Raw genomic sequence first — 21,230 nt, 5'->3', positions numbered from 1 at the left:
TAAAATGCAACTGTGTTCGTTGTCCGTAGCTTATGCCTGCCCATACAATTAAGCCCCAACGCCACCATGGGGCACTCCGTTCATGATGTTGACATCAGCAAACCGCTCGCCCACACAATGCCAAACATGTGCGCTGCGATTGTGTGGCCTGTTGGAAGTACTGCCAAATTCTCTAAAACGACGGAGGCGGCTTATTTTAGAGAAATTAACATTAAATTCTCTGGAAACCGCTCATGAGGGCATTCCTGCAGTCAGCATGCCAATTGCACTCTCCCTCAAAACTTGAGACATCTGTGGCATTGGGTTGTGTCACAAAACTGCACATGTTGGAGTGGCCTTCCCCAGCACAAAGTGCAACTGTGTAATGATCATGCGGTTTCATCAGCTTCTTGATATTGCACACCTGCCAGGTGGATGGATTATCTTGGCAAAGGAGAAATGCTCACCAACAGGGAAGTAAACTAATTTGTGAACAACATTTGAGAGAAATAAGTTTTTTGTGCTTATGGACAATTTCGGGAATCTTTTATTTCAGCTCATGAAACATGGGACCAACACAATACATGTTGCGTTTAAAGATGTCAGTGTATATAGATGTATATCATCAGGGTGGTGTTCAGTACCTGAATTTGTCAAATCAGAACGTATTTTCATTTTCTGTTCTTTCGGAACTGACCATGACGAACCCTGTCAGCCATGCCCATGTGCACACTCACTGCATTGGTTCTAAGGTTCAAACAAGTATACTACTGCAATCCAAACAAGCTGCTAAGAAGGTTTCAACCAATTAATACACTGCCTTCAGAAATTATTCATATACCCTTGACTTACTCCACATTTTGTTGATGTTACAGCCAAAATTCAAAATGGATTAAATAGATTTTGTTTCTCACTCATCCACACACAATACCCATAATGACAGTGAAAACATGTTTAGAAATGTTAGCAAATGAATTTAAAATGAAATACATATATCATTTACATGCATTTGAAGTCGGAAGTTTACATACACTTAGGTTGGAGTCAATGAAAACTTGTTTTTCAACCTTTCCACAAATTTCTTGTTAACAAACTATAGTTTTGGCAAGTCGGTCAGGACATCTACTTTGTGCATGACAAAACTAATTTTTCCAACAATTGTTAATACAGATTATTTCACTTAAAATTCACTGTATCATTATTCCAGTGGGTCAGAAGTTTACAAACACTAAGTTGATTGTGCCTTTAAACAGCTTGGAAAATTCCATAAAATGATGTCATGGCAATAGAAGCTTCTGATTCTAAAGCTTCTCATTTAAGTCAATTGGAGGTGTACCTGTGGATGTATTTCAAGGCCTACCTTCAAACTCAGTGCCTCTTTGCTTGACATCATGGGAAAAATCAAAAGAAGTCAGCCAAGAGTATGCCACGAGTATGGTTCATCCCCACGAGTATGGTTCATCCCCACGAGAATGGTTCACCTCCACGAGTATGGTTCATCACTGGGAGCAAATTCCAAATCCTTGAAGGTACCACGTTCATCTGTACAAACAATAGTAAGCAAGTATAAACACCATAGGACCACGCAGCCGTCATACCACTCAGGAAGGAGACGCATTCTGTCTCCTAGAGATGAACATACATTGTTGCGAAAAGTGCAAATCAATCCCAGAACAACAGCAAAGGACCTTGTGAAGATGCTGGAGGAAACAGGTACAAATGTATGGATATCTATAGTAAAACGAGTCCTATATCTACATAACCTGAAAGGCCGCTCAGCAAGGAAGAAGCCACTGCTCCAAAACCGCCATAAAAAAGCAAGACTACGGTTTGCAACTGCACATGGGGACAAAGATCGTACGTTTTGGAGAAATGTCCTCTGGTCTGATGAAACAAAAATATAACTGTTTGGTCATAATGACCATCGTTATGTTTGGAGGAGTGTGTGCTGTTTCTTTTTTCCTTCATCTTGTACGTTTGACCCAACTTAAACAATGTAAAGGCAATGCTACCAAATACTGATTGAGTGTATTCTGAACCACTGGGAATATGATGAAAGAAATAAAAGCTGAAATAAATAATTCTCTCTACTGTTATTCTGACATTTCACATTCTTAAAATAAAGTGGTGTTTCTAACTGACCTAAAACAGGGAATTTCTTACTTGGATTAAATGTCAGGAATTGTGAAAAACTGAGTATAAATGTATTTGGCTAAGGTGTATGTAAACTTACAACTTTCAACTGTATTATAATCCAAGGGGCAGGCAATAGAATGGTCGGGGACAGGCAAAATATCATAACGTCAGTCCAGGAGGTACAGGGTGGTAGGCAGGCTCTAGGTCAGGACAGGCAGAATGGTCAGGCAGGCGGGTTCAGAGTAGAGGCAGGAAAGGGTCAAAACCGGGAGAACGAAAACAGACTTGACCAGACGAACTGGCAACAGACAAACAGGGAACACAGGAATAGGTACCCAGGGACTAATGAGGAAAACAGGTGACACCTGGAGGTGGTTGGAGACAATCACAAAAACAGGTGAAACAGATCAGGGCGTGACAGTACCACCTGGCATCCTACCTGGACGCATACCTTGCTTACCAGGGTGTCGCGGGGAAAACTGGCGATGAGGATGTCTTTAGCGGGAACCCAGCACCTCTCCTCCGGGCCATAACCCTCCCAGTCAACCAGGTACTGGAAACCCCTGCCCCGTGGTCGAACCCTCAGGATGCATCTCACCATGTACGCTGGCTGACAATCAATAACTTGGGGGGAGGGATGGGCCTAGAGACAGAAGACAGGACTGTGAGACAAGGGCTTAATCCTGGACACATGAAAAGTAAGATGAACACAGAAGGTACGGGGCAACAGCAGGCGGACAGCAATGGGACTAAGGACTCTAGAAATGGGGTAAGGACCATTGAAACGGTGGGAAAGTTTGTGTGATTCCACCCGGAGGGGCAGGTCCCGAGTGTGCAACCACGACGATACCTGGAGATGGTCTTGAGAAGAGCCGCCCGAGCTCTTTTCCAGGTATGCCAACAGCGGCGGACGAACATCTGGGCTGAAGGTTTGTTGACCTCAACTTCTTGCTCTGGGAAGAACGAAAGCTGATACTTCATGAAGCATTCGAAGGGGGAGAGTCCGATGTTCCGAGCAGGGGAAGAGTGTTCCTGGCATATTCCACCCAGACTCCAGGTGGTGGGGTTCCTAGCAATGAGACACCAGAGTGCCGTCTCCATGTCTTCATTGGCTCACTCCGACTGGCCGTTGGATTGGTGATGAAACCCGGATGACAGGCTGGCCGACGACCTGGTAAGGGTCCAGAATCGGGACGAAAACTGAGGACCCCGATCCGAGACAATGTCGATTGGAGTCCATGGATTCGGAAGACGTGCTGCACCATGAGTTGGCCGTCTCCTTGGCTGAAGGTAACTTAGGAAGAGGGATGAAATGGGTGGCAATGGAGAACCTATCTACCACCGTCAGGATGGTGGTGTTGACCTCTGACAGAGGAAGCCCAGTGACAAAATCCATTTTCAAGTTTTGCCATAGATGTTGAAGCAGATTTAAGTCTTAACTGTAACTATGCCACTCAGGAACATTCACTGTCTTCTTGGTAAGCAAATTCCAGTGTAGATTTGGCCTTATGTTTTAGGTTACTGTCCTGCTGAAAGGTGAATTCATCTCCCAGTGTCTGGGATTTTGCCATTTAATTTATTTTTTATCCTGAAAAACTCCCCAGTCCTTAACGATGACAAGCATACCCATAACATGATGCAGCCATGAAAATATGGAGAGTGGTACTCAGTAATGTGTTGGATTTGCACCAAACATAATACTTTATCTTCAGGATAAAAAGTTAATTGCTTTGCCACATTTTTTGCAGTATTACTTTAGTGCCTTGTTGCAAACAGGATGCATGTTTTGGAATACTATTCTTTACAGGCTTTCATCTTTTCACTCTGTCAATTAGGTTAGAAACTACAATGTTGTTGATCTATCCTCAGTTTTCTCCGATCGCAGCCATTAAACTCTATTATTGTTTCAAAGTCACTAATGGCCTCATGGTGAAATGTTTTCAAAAAACATAATTCCACTTCGACATTATGGGGTATTGTGTGTAGGCCAGTGACACAAGAGCTCAATTTAATCCATTTTAAATTCAGGCTTTAACACAACAATAGGTGGAAAAAGTAAAGGGGTGTGAATACTTTCTGAATGCACTGTACACCTACAGTAACATAAACAAATGTTTCTCTTAGAATTTTAATTATACCTTAGACCTTCACAAGCACAACCAAATTATGATTTTTGCGATATGTAAAATGTACTAATAACACTGTTTGAATCTTGCAGTTAGAATGACTGCTCTTTACCTTTAAGGGGAGTCCAGCGAGGCCTAGCAGTTCTAGTGTTACTCTTTGGAATGGGTGTCCCTAAACCGGGACGGTTGTTGCTAATGTGCCAACAGCCAACTTTCCGGGACATTGACATGTCTTATATGGGCAGAAAGTTTAAATTCTTGTTAATCTAGCTGCAGTGTCCAATTAACAGTAGCTATTGTAGTGAACAAATACCCTGCTATTGTTTGAGGAAAGTGCACAACAATAGCAAAACTTTTATCACAGCAACTGTTTTATACATTCACCTCTGAAGGTAAATAATGTACTTACATTCAATAACCTTGCTCAGATTTGTCATCCTGGGGGTCCTAGAGATAAAATGTAGCATAAAATGTAGCATTTGTTTGATCAAATCAATTTTTATGTTCAAATGTAGGAACTGGGGTCTACAGTTTGACCCCACTGCTGTCTCTGGCTCCACACCCACTTTTACCAGATCTAATGTGTTATATTCTCCTACATGAATTTCGCATTTCCACAAACTTCAAAGTGTATCCTTTCAAATTGTATCAAGAATATGCATATCCTTGATTCAGGCCCTGAGCTACAGGCAGTTAGATTTGGGTATGTAATTTTAGGTTAAGAGGTTTTAAACCAAAAAGGCATCTTGAGTCATCATCACCATTATTTTTTCTTTGTCAATTTCATTATAAGACAATCACCAACATACAGTATGTATCAGGATTTCCATTTGGAAACTGTGGCACCAGACATTTGACTGGCAGCATTTTAATTTACCGGACATTTGAGAAATTACAGGACCCATATGCACTGGGTGCGTAACCTGATTAGGGTGACCAGCTAAGGTGCTCAGAATGACAGAAATCTAATTTAGATTATGGTCATTTATCTTAAAAGAACATGCAAGTAGAGGATTCAACGATGTGTGTCCTTCTTACCGAATTCCGATGCACACTGTGATGGAGAAGTCCATCACCAGCCGGGGGCAGCATTTGGTAAGATAACACACCCACACACACATACAAATTTCCCCCTCCTTGCTCCGTTATCAGCTACGTTAGCAATGTGGGTATACACACAAGTTAACCTAGCTATCTCAGTTCATACATTACACACATTCTTACCTCCTTTCAGTAACTGCAGCATCTTGAGGACAGCCGATCTTCATATGGGGGGATTAACATAGACAATCACATACTCTACCTTGGGTCGGAAGCAGATAGCAGAACGTTAGTGGCAAAAAATGCCCCACATGCAAGAAAACCAGTGCTGTCCGTAGGTCTGACCAGGCTCCTCTCTTTTCCCTACCAGTGATCTCTACCCCATTCAAGAGAATTTAAATGGATATTGTTGGACCCTTGGAGAAGAGTAAATGCAGGTAACGAGGTCATACTGGTGATATGTGAATATGCCACCCGGTTCCCTAAAGTCTTCCCACTCCATTCCATGACCACTCCAAAAATAAGCAGTGCTCTTGTTCAGTTCTTCTGTCATGTAGGAATACCAGATGAAATCCTGACAGACCAACGGACAAACTTCACCTCCCGACTGAGGGTTCAACTCCACCAACAGCTGGGCATCAAGGGCTTGAGGACCACTCCCTACCATCTCCAAACAGATGGGCTCGTAGAGCGGTTCAATCAAATGCTCGAGAACATGCTGAGGAAGTTTGTGGCTGACACTGGCAAAGACTGGGATAAGTGGTTAAGTGGTTACCCTTACAGCTTTATGCTTACAGGGAGGTGCCTCAGGAATCGACGGGTTTCTTGCCATTCAAAGTAATCTATTTGTGGCCAGTACAGGGACCACTGGACCTGCTAACGAAGTCCTGGGAGGGTCCACAACCCTGACATTCCTGTCTTGCAGGAAATCCTGCACAGAACAGGCAATATGGCTGGTGGCATTGTCATGCTGGAGGGTCATGTCAGGATGAGCCTGCAGGAAGGGTACCACATGAGGGAGGAGGATGTCATCCCTGTAATGTACAGCGTTGAGATTGCCTGCAATGACAACAAACTCAGTCCGATGATGCTGTGACACACCACCCCAGACCATAACGGACCCTCCACCTCCAAATCGATCCTGCTCCAGAGTACAGGCCTCGGTGTTCCTTCAACAATAAATGCGAATCCGACCATCACCCCCAGTCCTGTCTGGTTCAGCGACAGTGGGTTTGTGCCCATAGGTGACGTTGTTGCCGATGATGTCTGGTGAGGACCTGCCTTGACTGTTCAGATGTACCGATTCTGTGCAGGTGTTGTTACATGTGGTCTGCCACTGCGAGGATGAGCCAGTTGTCTATCCTGTCTCCCTGTAGCGCTGTCTTAGGCGTCTCACAGTACGGATATTGCAATTTATTGCCCTGGCCACATCTGCAAACCTCATGCCTCCTTGCAGCCTGCTTAAGGAACGTTCACGCAGATGAGCAGGGACCCTGGACATCTTTCTTTTGGTGTTTTTCAGAGTCAGTAGAAAGGCCTCCTTTAGTGTCCTAAGTTTTCATAACTGTGACGTTAATTGCCTACCATCTGTAAGCTGTTAGTGTCTTAAAGACCGTTCCACAGGTGCATGTTCATTAATTGTTTATGGTTCATTGAACAAGCATGGGAAACAGTGTTTAAACCCTTTACAATGAAGATCTGTGAAGTTATTTGGATTTTTACGAATTATCTTTGAAAGACAGGGTCCTGAAAAAGGGACGTTTCTTCTTTGTCTGAGTTTAGTTAACCCACTGTTTCCCGGGCCCTGAAAACGTGGATGTCGATTAAGGCAGCCACCGCACCTCTCTGATTCAGAGGGTTTGGGTTAAATGCAGAAGACACGTTTCGGTTGAAGGCATTCAGTTCTACAACTGATTAGGGCTGTTTCAAACTCAAAGTAGACAGCCGTCGATTTTTTATTTTAATGAGTTGTGATTATGGTTCATTGTTTAGCTAGCAAGCTACATGTCTAAACAAAAAACTCCACTATGCAAGTAACCATTTTAGTAGAATGTTCATGATGTCACTGCAACAACTGTCAAAAGACGTAGCTGGTAAATTCGCTATGGCTTCTACTCCGATTTCAGAGCGCTTTAGTCTTAGTGTGCCAGAGAGCAGAAAAAACGACAAATTTACGAACGCTTCAACAGCCATTGAATATGGCCGGTGTCAGTAAACGTTGGCACAAAAACATAATTAAATTGTTGCCAGTAGCACAGTTGTAGCCAGTTAGTTTGGGTGCTTGACTGCTGTTACTAGGTCAGAAAGCTTGGATCAACTCTACCCCTCGGCCTGAGCGTCCAGTGTGCGCTCTGAACGCTCCAAGAGCAAAACACTCTGAATTTACGAATGGACAATCTAACAAAGCTCTGGGTTTACAAACGCCTCGAGCGCACTCTGAGCACACTCTGGCACTCCACATTAAAGTATTTTTACTTAAGTACTTTACACCACTGAGTGTATGATATACCATTTTCTCTACTTTTATCCAATGTAAAAAACACAATTTCAAAAGTTGCTACATAAGACCGAATCGTGCAGGTGGTCACAAATGTTTAGTTGAGTGGAAAACGTATTCTTTGATGTATGTAATGGCTTGATTCATTTGAATTTAGCATGTTCTGATGGGAGGGGCTACCCCCTACCAAAGGAGCGTCTTTCAGTTCAACGGGGGACCTTTTCATTGAAGCTGTTGATGGGGCAGCACTGTTTAGCTGACCCCATAATGTATACTTTTGTGGCAGTAGTGTTTTTCTTCGGAATCAAGATGTAAATAAACACCCTTGCACAAAAGTGCTTTTGCGGCTCCGCCATAGTTTTATTTGGAAGAGTTTAAGTATAATATAGGCTTAAGTTGCATCCAAAGTGTAATTATTCACTTCACCATGCTCAAAGGGATATTCAATATCTGCTTTTTACCCATCTACCAATAGGTGCCCTTCTTTGCAAGGCATTGGAAAACCTTCTCCGGTCATTCTGGTTGAATTTGCTTTTTAAATGAACTGCTCTATAAAAACAAAGATTCGCACACTCCATATGTATAAACTACCAGTAATTTATTGGGTAAAACACCAAAGTTTTATATTCACTGTCCAACTGAGGGACCTTACAGGTACACTGTATGTGTGGGGTACAGAGATGAGGTAGTCATTCAAAGCCCATGTGTGAAAAAGTAAATACCCCTTACACTCAATAACTTGTTGTGCCATATTTAGCTGCAATGACGCCAACCAAACACTTAGTTGTTGATCACTCTCTCACGTCGCTGTGGAGGAACTCCATCTTCCATGCAGGATTGCTGTAACTCTACAACATTTGTGGGGTTTCAAGCATGAACTGCTCGTTTCAAGTCCTGCCATGACATCTCAATTGGGATTAGGTCTGCAATTTGATTAGGCTGTTCCAACACTTCACATTTGTTGCTTTTTAGCCATTTTCATGTAGACCTGATTGTGTGTTTTGGATCATTGTCTTGCTGCATAACCGAGCTCGACTTCAGCTTCAGCTCACAGATGGATGGCGTGACATTCTCCTGTAGAATTATCTGATACAGAGCAGAATTCATGGTTCCTTCTATTAAGGCAAGTCGTCCAGGTCCTGAGGCAGCCAACCATCCCCAAACCATCACACGCCCACCACCATGTTTGACCGTTGGTATGAGATTCTTACTGTGGAATTCAGTGTTTGGTTTTCTCCAGGCATAATGGGACCGATGTGGTCCAAAAAGTTATACTTTTGAATCATCTGTCCATAGAACATTCTTCCAAGAGTCTAATCATCCAGGTGCTTTTTTGGCGCACTGGAGTCAACTTTTTGGATGCCATGGGTCCCATTATGCCTGGCGAAAACCAAGCACTTCCGCTCCAGGTTATACGACAGCTGTTCACGGTAAGAAGTCCAAAAAACGTTGATATGGTTGTTTAGTGGCCCCATTCAGGGCCAGCGCCAGGGATAAGGTGTTGCTTGGGCGAAATGATTCAGGTCGGCGTCTCAACATATTGTTGCGAGTTCGAATAACAAAATACACAAGGTGCAGTTTCCAAATTTGGTTGTGCATCAGCAGTTTTTCTCTTGTTATGTCAGTCAATGTAAAAACTCAACGGACACTATGAAATCTTAACCAAGTTTATTCTTCCCAGAGGATCAATACAGCTGCATTAGACATAGACATGGTTTCACACGTGGTAGTATACATACCCCACTTTGGGTGAAGTCTCCTCCTTATCGCTAAACATTGTATCATTATTGCTAGTCAGGGAGCTGAGTGATATGGGCCTTAAACGGTTCCTCCCCTTATCGGTACTGCGACATGTGACCATTATCCCTGCACTCAGCCCCTCCCAAGCTTCATTATGGCACCCTTCATGTCTCTTTTATAACTATGATTAATAATTGTTAAAGCTCAGAAACCAAACAGTATCAGTATGTTGTTGATCCGTCCTCAGTTTTCTCCTATCACAACCATTCAAGTATTTAACTGTTTTGACATCACCATGGGCCTCATGGTGAAATCCCTGAGTGGCTTCCTTCCTCTCCTGCAACTGGGTTTGGAATGAAGCTTGTATCTTTGTAGTGACTGGGTGTATTGATACGCCATCCAAAGTGTAATTAATAACTTCACCATGCTGAAAGGGATATTCAATGTCCATATTTTTTTATGAATATGGTGGCTCAGTGTTCATTGTTGGCATTTCCTGCCTAATTTTGTCTTTCTACCCATAATTTAATTTAAAGTACCCCAAAGTTTTTTTTCCATCATTCTTTATATCATTGAGCTTAGCTTCATAATACAGTTTCTTCTTTTTATTCAGTTTAGTCACAATCATTTCCAGTCAGATGTGCAGGCAGACTTCTTAGCCACTCGTTTTGCCCCATCTCTTTCAACCATACAGTTTTTCAATTCTTCATCAATACATGGGGCCTTAACAGTTCAAACACTCAGGTCCATGTTAATCAATAATTGGAATAAGCAAGTAACAGACACATCTCAACATCAACTGTTCAGAGGAGACTGTGATAATCAGGCCTTCATGGTCGAACTGCTGCAGAGTGTCCACCGTGTCTTTGTGAGATGCAGAGTTGGTGAACAGATGATCTCTGCATGTGTGGTTCCCACCCTGAAGCATGGAGGAGGTGTGATGGTGTGGGGGTGTCTACTAGTGACACTGTCTGTGATTTATTTAGAATTCAAAGCACACTTAACCAGCATGGCTACCACAGCATTCCGCAGCAATACGCCATCCCACCTGGTTTGCGCTTAGTGGGACTATCATTTGTTTTACACACAGGCTGTGTAAGGGCTATTTGACCAAGGAGGAGAGTGATGGAGTGCTGCATCAGATGACCTGGCTTCCACAATCAGCCGACCTCAACCCAATTGACATGGTTTGGGATGAGTTGGACCACAGCGTGAAAGAAAAGCAGCCAACAAGTGCTCAGCATATGTGTGAACTCCTTCAAGACTGTTGGAAAAGCATTCCAGGTGAAGCTGGTTGAGAGAATGCCAAGAGTGTACAAAGCTGTCATCAAGGCAAAAGGTGGCAACTTTGAAGAATCTATATTTTGATTTGTTTAACACTTTTTTGGTTACTACATGATTCCACATGTGTTATTTCATAGTTTTCCCCACAAAGGGGCTTTATTACAGACAGAAATACTAGTTAATAGTAATAGTTCGTAGGCCAAACTGTTCGGACACTACAGACGATTTTGGACCAATTTTCGGGATGTCTCATGGTCTGACAAACACCGCACTAGCTCTGTCACCTTTCACCGCCGATGCGGAAATGCGAGACCCATCCAATGCAAAAAAACAGATAGCTTAAACTGATAGATGTTTTTATTTTGCTAATTAGATTTCTGTGGGGGCACGGACGTCGACTTTAGGGGGTTAATGACTTAATAACCAGGTTCAATCGTGGTAAAAATAACATAGAGCTGTGGATTTATTTGTTCAACATGGTGGAATCTTCTTGTGTCTGGCGGTGGAAATGCCTTTATGCACAAATATTGAAATAATAACGTCATATCAAAGTAAACTTGGATGATATCGCGTTACACCACCACGACGTCAAAAAGCATGAAAACGTATTTTATCTGCCTATAAAGTTAAGATGAACTTCACATGGTGGTTAAGGGTCTCTGACACCCTCTATCTCTCTATCTCTCTGTCTCTCTGTCTCTCTGTCTCTCTCTCACACACCCTCTATCTCTCTATCTCTCACACCCTCTATATCTCTATCTCTCTCACACCCTTTATCTCTGTCTCTCTCTGTCTCTCTCTGTCTCTGTCTTTCTCACACTCTCTATCTCTCTATCTTTCTGTCTCTCTCTCTCTCTCTCTGTCTTTCTGTTTCTATCTCTCTTTCTCTCACACACCCTCTATCTCTCTGTCTCTCTATCTCTCTCACACCCTCTATCTCTCGCACCCTCTATCTCTCTATCTCTCTGTCTCTCTCTGTCTCTATTCTCTCTCACACCCTCTATCTCTCTATCAATTCAATTCAATCCCGCTCAGCCCAGTCAAAACTGTTCGCTGCTCTGGCCCCCCAATGGTGGAACAAACTCCCTCACGACGCCAGGACAGCGGAGTCAATCACCACCTTCCGGAGACACCTGAAACCCCACCTCTTTAAGGAATACCTAGGATAGGATAAGTAATCCTTCTCACCCCCCTTTAAGATTTAGATGCACTATTGTAAAGTGACTATTCTACTGGATGTCATAAGGTGAATGCACCAATTTGTAAGTCGCTCTGGATAAGAGCGTCTGCTAAATGACCTAAATGTAAATGTAAATGTAAGGGTGGTTAAGGGCACGGTAATCATGCAATCAATCTCCAATTGTCACACCCTGATCTGTTTCACCTGTCTTTATGCTTGTCTCCACACCCTCCTGGTGTCGCCCATCTTCCCCATTATCCCCAGTGTATTTATATCTGTGTTCTCTGTTTGTCTGTTGCCAGTTCGTCAAGCCTACCAGCGGTTTTCCCCTTGCTCCTGTCTTTCTAGTTTTCCCGGTTTTGACCATTCTGCCTTCCATGACGCTGAGCCTGCCTGCCATTCTGTACCTTGTCACACCACCCTGGATTATTGACCTCTGCTGCCCTGACTCCGAGACTGCCTGCGGTTCTGTACCTTATGGACTCTGATCTGGATTACTCACCTCAGCCTGTCCTTGAACTGACGTTTTGCCTGCCCCCTGTTCTGGTAATACATTTTTGTTACTTCGACACTGTCTGCATCTGGGTCTTCTCCTGAAATGTGAGAGTACGAACTGGCCATGACTTGGACCAGCTCCGCAATGCCATCTCCTCCCAAGGAGCCACCATTGGAAGGCACGAAGGTTGCTTCGTGGTCTTATGGAAGGGTTCCAGACCTTGGCTGAACGCCATGACTGAGAGTTGAACACATTGCTAGAGCAATTCCGCGGGATGTCTGTTAGGCAGCCCATCACAACGGTAACTTCCCAGTCCCTCAGTAACCCGGCTGTTAACAGTGCCGCCTCCCCGGCCTCCCCAGCCACCCCCGATTTCCCGGGAACCCTGCTTACCTCTCCCGGAACGCTTTGATGGAGAGTCGGGTACCTGTCAGGCGTTTCTCTCTGTGTTCCCTCATCATCAAGCTGCAGCCCTCCTCCTTCCCCTTGGATTCTAGGATAGCGTATATCTTCACCCTCTCACCTGGGCTACGGCAGTATGGGAACAACAGTCGGCCGTATGCTTCAGTCTGGATGAGTTCGTGGCGGAGGTGAAGAAAGTTTCCGATGCTCCATTGCCCGGGAGAGAGGCTGCCTGGAAGTTACTCCAGCTTTGGCAAGACTCCCGCGGTGCGGCAGACTATGCGATGGATTTCTGCACGTTGGCAGCTGAGAGCGCTTCCGGATTGCAGGCAGTGTTCGACATGTTCCTGCATGGAGTATCGGAGGAAGTGAAGGAAGAGCTTGCAGCCCGGGAACTACCGACGGTTCTCGACTCACTCATCGCCTTGACCATTCGGATCGATGAGTGACTACAGGAGCGAAGGAAGGAAAGGAGGTTCGATTTCACTTGCCCGCTCAAAGCTTCCATCTCGCCTCCAAGACATCCCGGAAGTCCTTAATGTTGCAGAGAAAACCCGAGGCTACCCGAGTTCCCCGAGAGTCTTCTAAGTCTGCCAATTCACCTCATCCCGAGCCGATGCAACTAGGCAGAGCTAGGCTGTCCCCAGCTGAATGGCTGTACAGGCTTCCCACGAAGAGTTGCCTGTATTGCGAGACTACTGGTCTTTTCGTGGCCACCTGTCCACTAAAAGACCAGGCTCACCGGTAAGAGTGAGTACTCTGGTGGACCATATGGAGAACTTTTCCTCTCCCTTTACTCACAACCCTTTTCATGTCATCTTGCTGTGGAGGAACCAGTCGAAATCTCTCTGGGTACTCATCGACTCTGGGACCGATGAGAGCTACCCTGGCGTCTGAGCTGGGAATCCCTACTCCAAGCTGGGCATCCCATTCCCAAGGATGTTTGAAAGCAGGATGGACGCTCTATAGGCTAGGTCACCCACAATACCATTCCCATCAACCTATGTATGTCAGGGAACAACAGCGAGACGATCCAATTCCTGCTTATTAAGTTTTCTCAAGTTCTCGTGGTATTGGGATTCTCTTGGCTCCAGCGACACAATCCCCTTATTGACTGGTCTGCTGGTGCCATCATGGGCTGGAGCCCGTTCTAACATTCTCATTGCCTGAGATCAGCACAGCCTGCTCCGGGAGGTTTTCTTGAGGGCTCAGAAGTTGCCCCGGACCGCTCCGCCATTCCCGCAGAGTACCAGGACTTCCAGGTGTTCAGTAAGGCCTGGGCCACTTTGCTTCTGCCGCACAGACCCTATGACTGCGGGATAGACCTTCTCCCAGGCATCACTCCGCCCCGGGGACAACTGTACTCTCTGTCGGGTTCGGAGACTAAGGTAATGGACACCTACATTAAGGACTCCCTAGCTGCAGGGTTTATCCGTCCTTCTGCCTCCCCCGCCGGCACAATGTTCTTCCTTGTGGAGAAGGACTACTGGGGACTACCCATCGACTACTGGGGCCTCAACGACATCATGGTAAAGAACCACTACCCGCTACCACTCATCTCCTCGGCCTTCGAGCTGCTCCAGGGGGCCACCGTGTTCTCCAAGCTGGACCTACAGAACGCCTACCACCTGGTGCGGATACGGGAGGGGGACGAGTGGAAGAATGCCTTCAACACGGCCAGCGGTCACTACGACTATCTGGTCATGCCATTTTGCCTTACCAGTGTTCTAAGTTCTGGTGAATTGTGTTCTCCGCAACATGTTGAACTGATTTGTCTTCGTCTATCTTGACGACCTCCTAATTTTCTCCAGCTCTTCCCAAGAACACGTGCTTTACATCCGACAGATTCTCCAACACCTCCTGGAGAAGCAGCTTTTTTTGAAGACAGAGAAGTGCGAATTCCCCTTCCTGGGTTACATCATCACTGCAGGGAGTGTACAGATGGATTCCGGGAAGGTGAGAGCAGTGGTGGATTAGCTCCAGCCTACATCCAGAGTGCAACCGCAACGTTTCCTGAGATTCAAACTTTTATTTCCGCTTTATCCAGGGATATAGCACCCTGGCTTCCCCCCTGTCTGCACCCACCTCTCCCAAGTTTCCGTTCACATGGCTCCCAGCTGTTGACCGGGACTCCCATCTTGGTTCATCCTGACCTGCCCCACCAGTTTGTGGTGGAGGCCGATGTTTTGAATGTCGGAGTGGGGGCTGCCCTGGCACAACGTTCTTCCCTGGACCTCAAGTTACAAACCCTGCACCTTCTTCTCCCATAGCCACGGTGAGGAACTATGATGTGGAGAATCGTGAGCTTCTTGCAGTGAAGATGGCATTGGAAGAGTGGAGGCACTGGCTGGAGGGGGCGGAACATCTGTTCATTGAGTGAACAGACCACAAGAACCGGGAATATCTCTGCACCGCCAAGCGTCTCAATTCCAGGCAAGCTAGGTTGGCCCTGCTTTTCACCCGTTTCAACTTCTCCCTCTCATACTGACTGGGATCCAAGAATGTCAAGCCAGATGCGCCGTCACGCCGCTATAGCCCTGTGGCTACACCCCCGGAACCCGAGAGCATCCTTCCCACCTCGTACCTGGCAATGGAACTCAGCTGGGGAATATGGAAGCAGGTTCATAAGGTGCAAAGTTCCCAGCCGAACCCTGGGGGTAGGGTACCCAGAAAACCGGATGTTTGTTCCTGACGCTGTCCGCTCTTCGGTCCTGGAGTAGGCCCACTCCTCCAAGCTCGCCTGCCACCCAGGCTCCCGTTGGACCCTGGCCTTTGTGCAACAACGCTTTTGGTGGCCTACTGTAGTTCCTGACGTCTCTGCGTCCGTCGCAGCATGCACGATCTGTGCGCAAGCTCCGACAGTGAAGAGGCGACTCCGGGATGCTGGCCTTCTAGGCAGAGTTCCTCTGTCCAGTGTCTATGCTCTTTTGCCCATCTTAATGTTTTATTTTTATTGGCCAGTCTGAGATATGGCTTTTTCTTTGCAACTCTGCCTAGAAGGCCAGCATCCTGGAGTCGCCTCTTCACTGTTGACGTTAAGACTGGTGTTTTGCAGGTACTACTTAATGAAGCTGTCAGCTGAGGACTTCGAGGCGTCTGTTTCTCAAACTAGACACTCTAATGTAATTGTCCTCTTGCTCAGTTGTGCACCGGGGCCTCTCACTCCTCTTTCTATTCTGGATTGAGCCAGGTTGAGCTGTTCTGTGAAGGGAGTAGCACACAGCGTTGCACAAGATCTTCAGTTTCTTGGCAATTTCTCACATGGAATAGCCTTCATTTCTCAGAACAAGAATAGACTGATGAGTTTCAGAAGAAAGTTATTTGTTTCTGGCCATTTTGAGCCTGTAATCGAACCCACAAATGCTGATGCTCCACATACTCAACTATTCTAAAGAAGGCCAGTTTTATTGCTTCTTTAATCAGAACAACAGTTTTCAGCTGTGCTAACATAATTGAAAAAGGGTTTTCTAATGATCAATTAGCCTTTTGAAATGATAAACTTGGATTAGCTAACACAACATGCCATTGGAACACAGGAGTGATGGTTGCTGATAAAGGGCCTCTATACGCCTATGTAGATATTCCATAAAAAAATCTGCCGGTTTCCAGCTACACTAGTAATTTACAACATTAACAATGTCTACACTGTACATATTCCTGTCAATTTGATGTTATTTTAAGGACAAAAAATGTGCTTTTCTTTCAAAAACAAGGACATTTCTAAGTGACCCCAAACTTTTGATCGGTAGTGTATATTCTAAAAAGATTTTATACATTAGGCAACATGTCAGTACCAACTTTCATTCAGAAAAGATGACATAATAACAATAAAAAATGTTGATCCGGTAGGCAAAAAAAAAACCACTACAACACTGATCATAATAAATGAAAAACAATTGCCATGTGTGCCAACTGATAATTCCAGCACCGTTTTGATTAGGACAGCGTCATTGTGCTGCTTTCAAAAAAGCATGGAAACGTGTCTTGATAAATCAACCATTGTCAGATTTTTGTTGTTTTCACTGAATGTCCGTTTGGATATTTGATTACAATTAGTTTGGAAAATGTTTGCTAAATCGAGGTGAGTGCTAATGATCATTATAGCAATTGAAATGAATGCATTTCTTCTTCACACACACACACACACACACACACACACACACACACACACACACACACACACACACACACACACACACACACACACACACACACACACACACACACACACACACACACACACACACACACACACACACACACACACACTAGGCCTATAGCCTACCTGATGAGCTTCCCTGAAATGTCCAATACCTTTCTAATGCATTTCAGTCACTTTGCCTACTGAAGCAAATACACATTTTAGACTAAGTCATTTGACATCTTTCTTATTGGTTAAAAAGGTCATCAAGCCTACATTGTTTCAATAACAATATAGCTGAACCCACTATTGGCTTCATTGATTTTCTTAATGTATTTTCTTGTAATCGCAGGCTAGGCTACTTGCTGATAGATTATTTTAAATAGTATTGTAACAGTAGGCCTACCTACACAATAACCTCATATGGGGTTACTGACCACAATCCATTGAACTAATAATAAGAAGTGTTGATTGTTTGGCCTTGGAGAGAGCACAGTGCATGGAAGAAACCATAGACTAAGTTAGCCATAGTTGGCTAAGCTAGCAAGCAAGGGATAAGAACGTTGGTAGCCAGTATGGCAATGGAAAATTTAGAATGAATGACTGGGTCGCGTCTATAGATACAGAACAAAAAGTCTGAACGACTGGGTCGCGTCTCTAGCAATGGAACCGATAGAATGAATGACCAGCTGGATTGGGTAGCAACCCTAGATTTGTCTCAGGACTATATCTTCTGGAAGGATGAAATATTATGAATAAATTCATCAAAATAACATTTTTAATGAAAATATGTCAATCATTATTTGAATGTTGGTGACCCATTGCATAAAAGTGATAATGCCCTTGAAGCCGGTGTTAGGAGGATATATTGGCACAGCTTCGTTTCTGGCCTAACAACACCCATACCAATATATCCTCCCAACACCGGCTTCTAGAGCATTATCACTTTTATGCAATGGGTTACCAACATTCAAATAATGATTGACATATTTTCATAATTGTTTTTATTTTGATTCTTGCATTCTATCCATGCTGGCTTTTCCGGGCTACCAGAGACATGAAACAGATAGGTGGAAGGGCATACAGAATGTCACCAATCTATTAATGTGCCATTTGCCTAAATGGATAATGGAAACACTTCAACCACTTCACTTTAATTCAACACTCATTTTTTGGGGGGGGGGTATGACATCATTACGTCCAGCTGTTTTTATCGACACAAGACACACAGTTCAATGGAAACACACCGTAGCAGGCAATTATCTCCACTGGGCATACAATGGTTGAATCAACGTTATTGTCACGCCTTTGTTCAGGCCAGGGTTTTTGTAGGCATTGGGATTGTGGTTGATTAGGGGTGTGTCTAGTATAGGCTTGGCTGCCTGAGGCGGTTCTCAATCAGAGTCAGGTGATTCTTGTTGTCTCTGATGGGGAACCGTATTTAGGTAGCCTTTAGTTTCACTTTGTATTTCGTGGGTGATTGTTCCTGTCTCTGTGTAGTGTTCACCAGATAGGCTGTAATTTGATTTCACGTTCCGTTTGTTGTTTTGTATTTGTAGAAGTTGTTTCATGTATCGCTTTTTTCATTAAAGTCATGAGTAACCACCACGCTGCATTTTGGTCCGACTCTCTTTCAACGAACGAAGAACGCCGTTACAGTTATTTCCAACGTGGCTGACTTTCCCTTTATAAAAATAGATGTTCAATTTACGTCTGTGCCCAGTTTTTTATTCTATTTTCTATGCAAACTTTCTAAATGTCGTCAAAAAATTACTGGACAAGTTAATGGAAACATATAGCTAATGTTAAGCTTTGAATGGGTTCTTGCTGCAATGATAACTGGATCATCTTAGACACATTAGCATTTCATTTCTGTGGTGTGGACAGATCAATAAGTATGCCTCCTGCATCTCTGTCATTGAGAAGCCACTTATTTTCATCATCTAGAAACATTGTCTGCATCCTAATTCTCTATCCTTCACCCAAAGTGTGCACACTTCCCACACAGATTTTAAAGCATTAGTTTGGTATAAGCATTGACTGGAGGGAGTTTCCACCATTGTTAAATCCCTGGCGGAAAGTGTGCTTAGGGATAAGGGTGGAAAATCGGGATGCTACCCCTAACTAGTTCATGCATCACATGTTGATCAGCTTTGAACAATAGTCTAATACTACTGCTGTTTAATCTCCCATCAACCTTCAGTTGCAGAATGACAACACTTAAGAGTGTGTAAGATAAATTACCCCTAAATAAACAAATGACATGAATTAGGATAGAGAGGGAGAATATACAGTACCATTAATTTCTTATCTTTCCATATCTCTGGATAGAGATTACATTTAAAGGTGCCATTTGTAGAGAGCACTAGGAATTGTTTCCCCACACTTGAAAGGCAAATATTTCCAAACCATTAAATTGTCTTAGAGATCAGTGAAAGAGGTAAGGGCATGGTTAAGTGTGAAGACAGAAGTGCTTTTCTACAAGACCGAGGATATTCGTTTTGTTGATGTGACAACAGGTTCTCGACTTCGGAAAACAAAAAGAGTTAGTTCTGCAAAATAGAATGTCACAAAAAATAGGTATGATGATGGAGCATTGATTGTTTGTACTGAGAAGTAGCCTGCAGTATCCATGCAGTGAATGATATTAAATAAAGGCTGCTTCGGTGGTTGACAATTTTAGCATTTTGAGGAAGCAATATTATGAAGACCATGACTCAATATATCACTGGGGTATTCGTGCTCTCTATACAGGGCTAATATGAAACAGTATCCATTGTATGTACTATGCTGGGGCTGAAAAACAACATGAAATGTTGTGTCAACCAAGACAGACAGACTTTAGAATCTAAACTGTGTCAGCCACTAAGACACGAATACCAGGAGGTGAATACCAGTCATCAATATGCTGTACTATGTATTACTAAGAGAGACTGTAAAGTACGGTATTGTATGATTAGAATGCCTTAACCCACTTGCAATGCATGAGTAAACCATACCTTGAGTATGAACAGTGCATTTATATCGCCATCTTGTGGCATCAGATAAGAATGCATCCCTCTGCATCCTCCAGCAATGAGCCTGAAAATCGAAGTTCTGTATAAAAACGAGGACCACATTTAGGCCATGAAACTACTTTTATAAACAGTCCTCACATATTGCATTATATGTGTAAATGTACATAATAAAACACACTAAAGTGTTTCTGTGTGTTATCATACTCCACATCTACAGCAGTCACTGTGAGGAGGCAAGGATTATTGTATCGGGAAGTTAGGCTACATTATCCAAAAGAGATCGCTTTCAAACCAGATGCGCAGTTCCTCATAGCATTTACAATACTTACGACTACAATCATTCACTGTAACATGAAATCAAATTCTAAAATATCAAATTTACAGAGGTATTCACACCAGTCAATACATGTTTGAATCACCATTGGCAGCTATTAAAGCTGTAAGTCTTTCTGGGTGCGTCTTTAAGAGCTTTGTACACCTGGATTGTAGAATACTTTTATTTTATCTTTAACATTCGTCAAGCTCTGTCAAAGTGGTTGTTGATCATTGCTAGACAGCCATTTTCAAGTCTTGTCATAGATTTTCAAGACGATTTAAGCCAAAACTGTAACTAGGACACATGGGAACATTCAATGTCATCTTGGTAAGAAAATCCATACTCCTTGCCGATAACACGATGTAACCATGACCATGCTTGAAAATATGAAGAGTGGTACTCAGTGATGTGTTGTGTTGGGTTTGCCCCAAACATAACACGTTGTATTCAGGACATAAAGTTAATTTCTTTGCCATATTTTGTGCAGTTTTACTTTAGTGCCTTGTTGCAAACAGGATGCATGTTTTGGAAGATTTTTATTCTTTACAGGCTTCCTACATTTCACTCTGTCATTTAGGGTAGTATTGTGGAGTAACTACAATATTGTTGATCCATCCTCAGGAGAAAACTATCACAGCCATTAAACTCTGTAACTGTTTTAAAGTCACTATTGGCCACATGGTGAAATACCTGAGCGGTTTCCTTCCTCTCTGGTAACTAGGTTAGGAAGGATGCCTGTATCTTTGTAGTGACTGGATGTATTGATACACCATCCAAATTTTAATTAAGGACTTCATAATGCTCAAAGGGATATTCAATGTCTGCTTTTTTTTACCCATCTACCAATAGGTGCCCTTCTTTGCAAGGCATTGGAA

The sequence above is a fragment of the Oncorhynchus keta genome, chromosome 35, assembly GCF_023373465.1.
Source record: "Oncorhynchus keta strain PuntledgeMale-10-30-2019 chromosome 35, Oket_V2, whole genome shotgun sequence".
In the NCBI taxonomy this organism is placed as follows: Eukaryota; Metazoa; Chordata; class Actinopteri; order Salmoniformes; family Salmonidae; genus Oncorhynchus; species Oncorhynchus keta.
The sequence above is the reverse complement of the archived record's forward strand: the minus strand, read 5'-3'. Positions refer to the sequence as shown.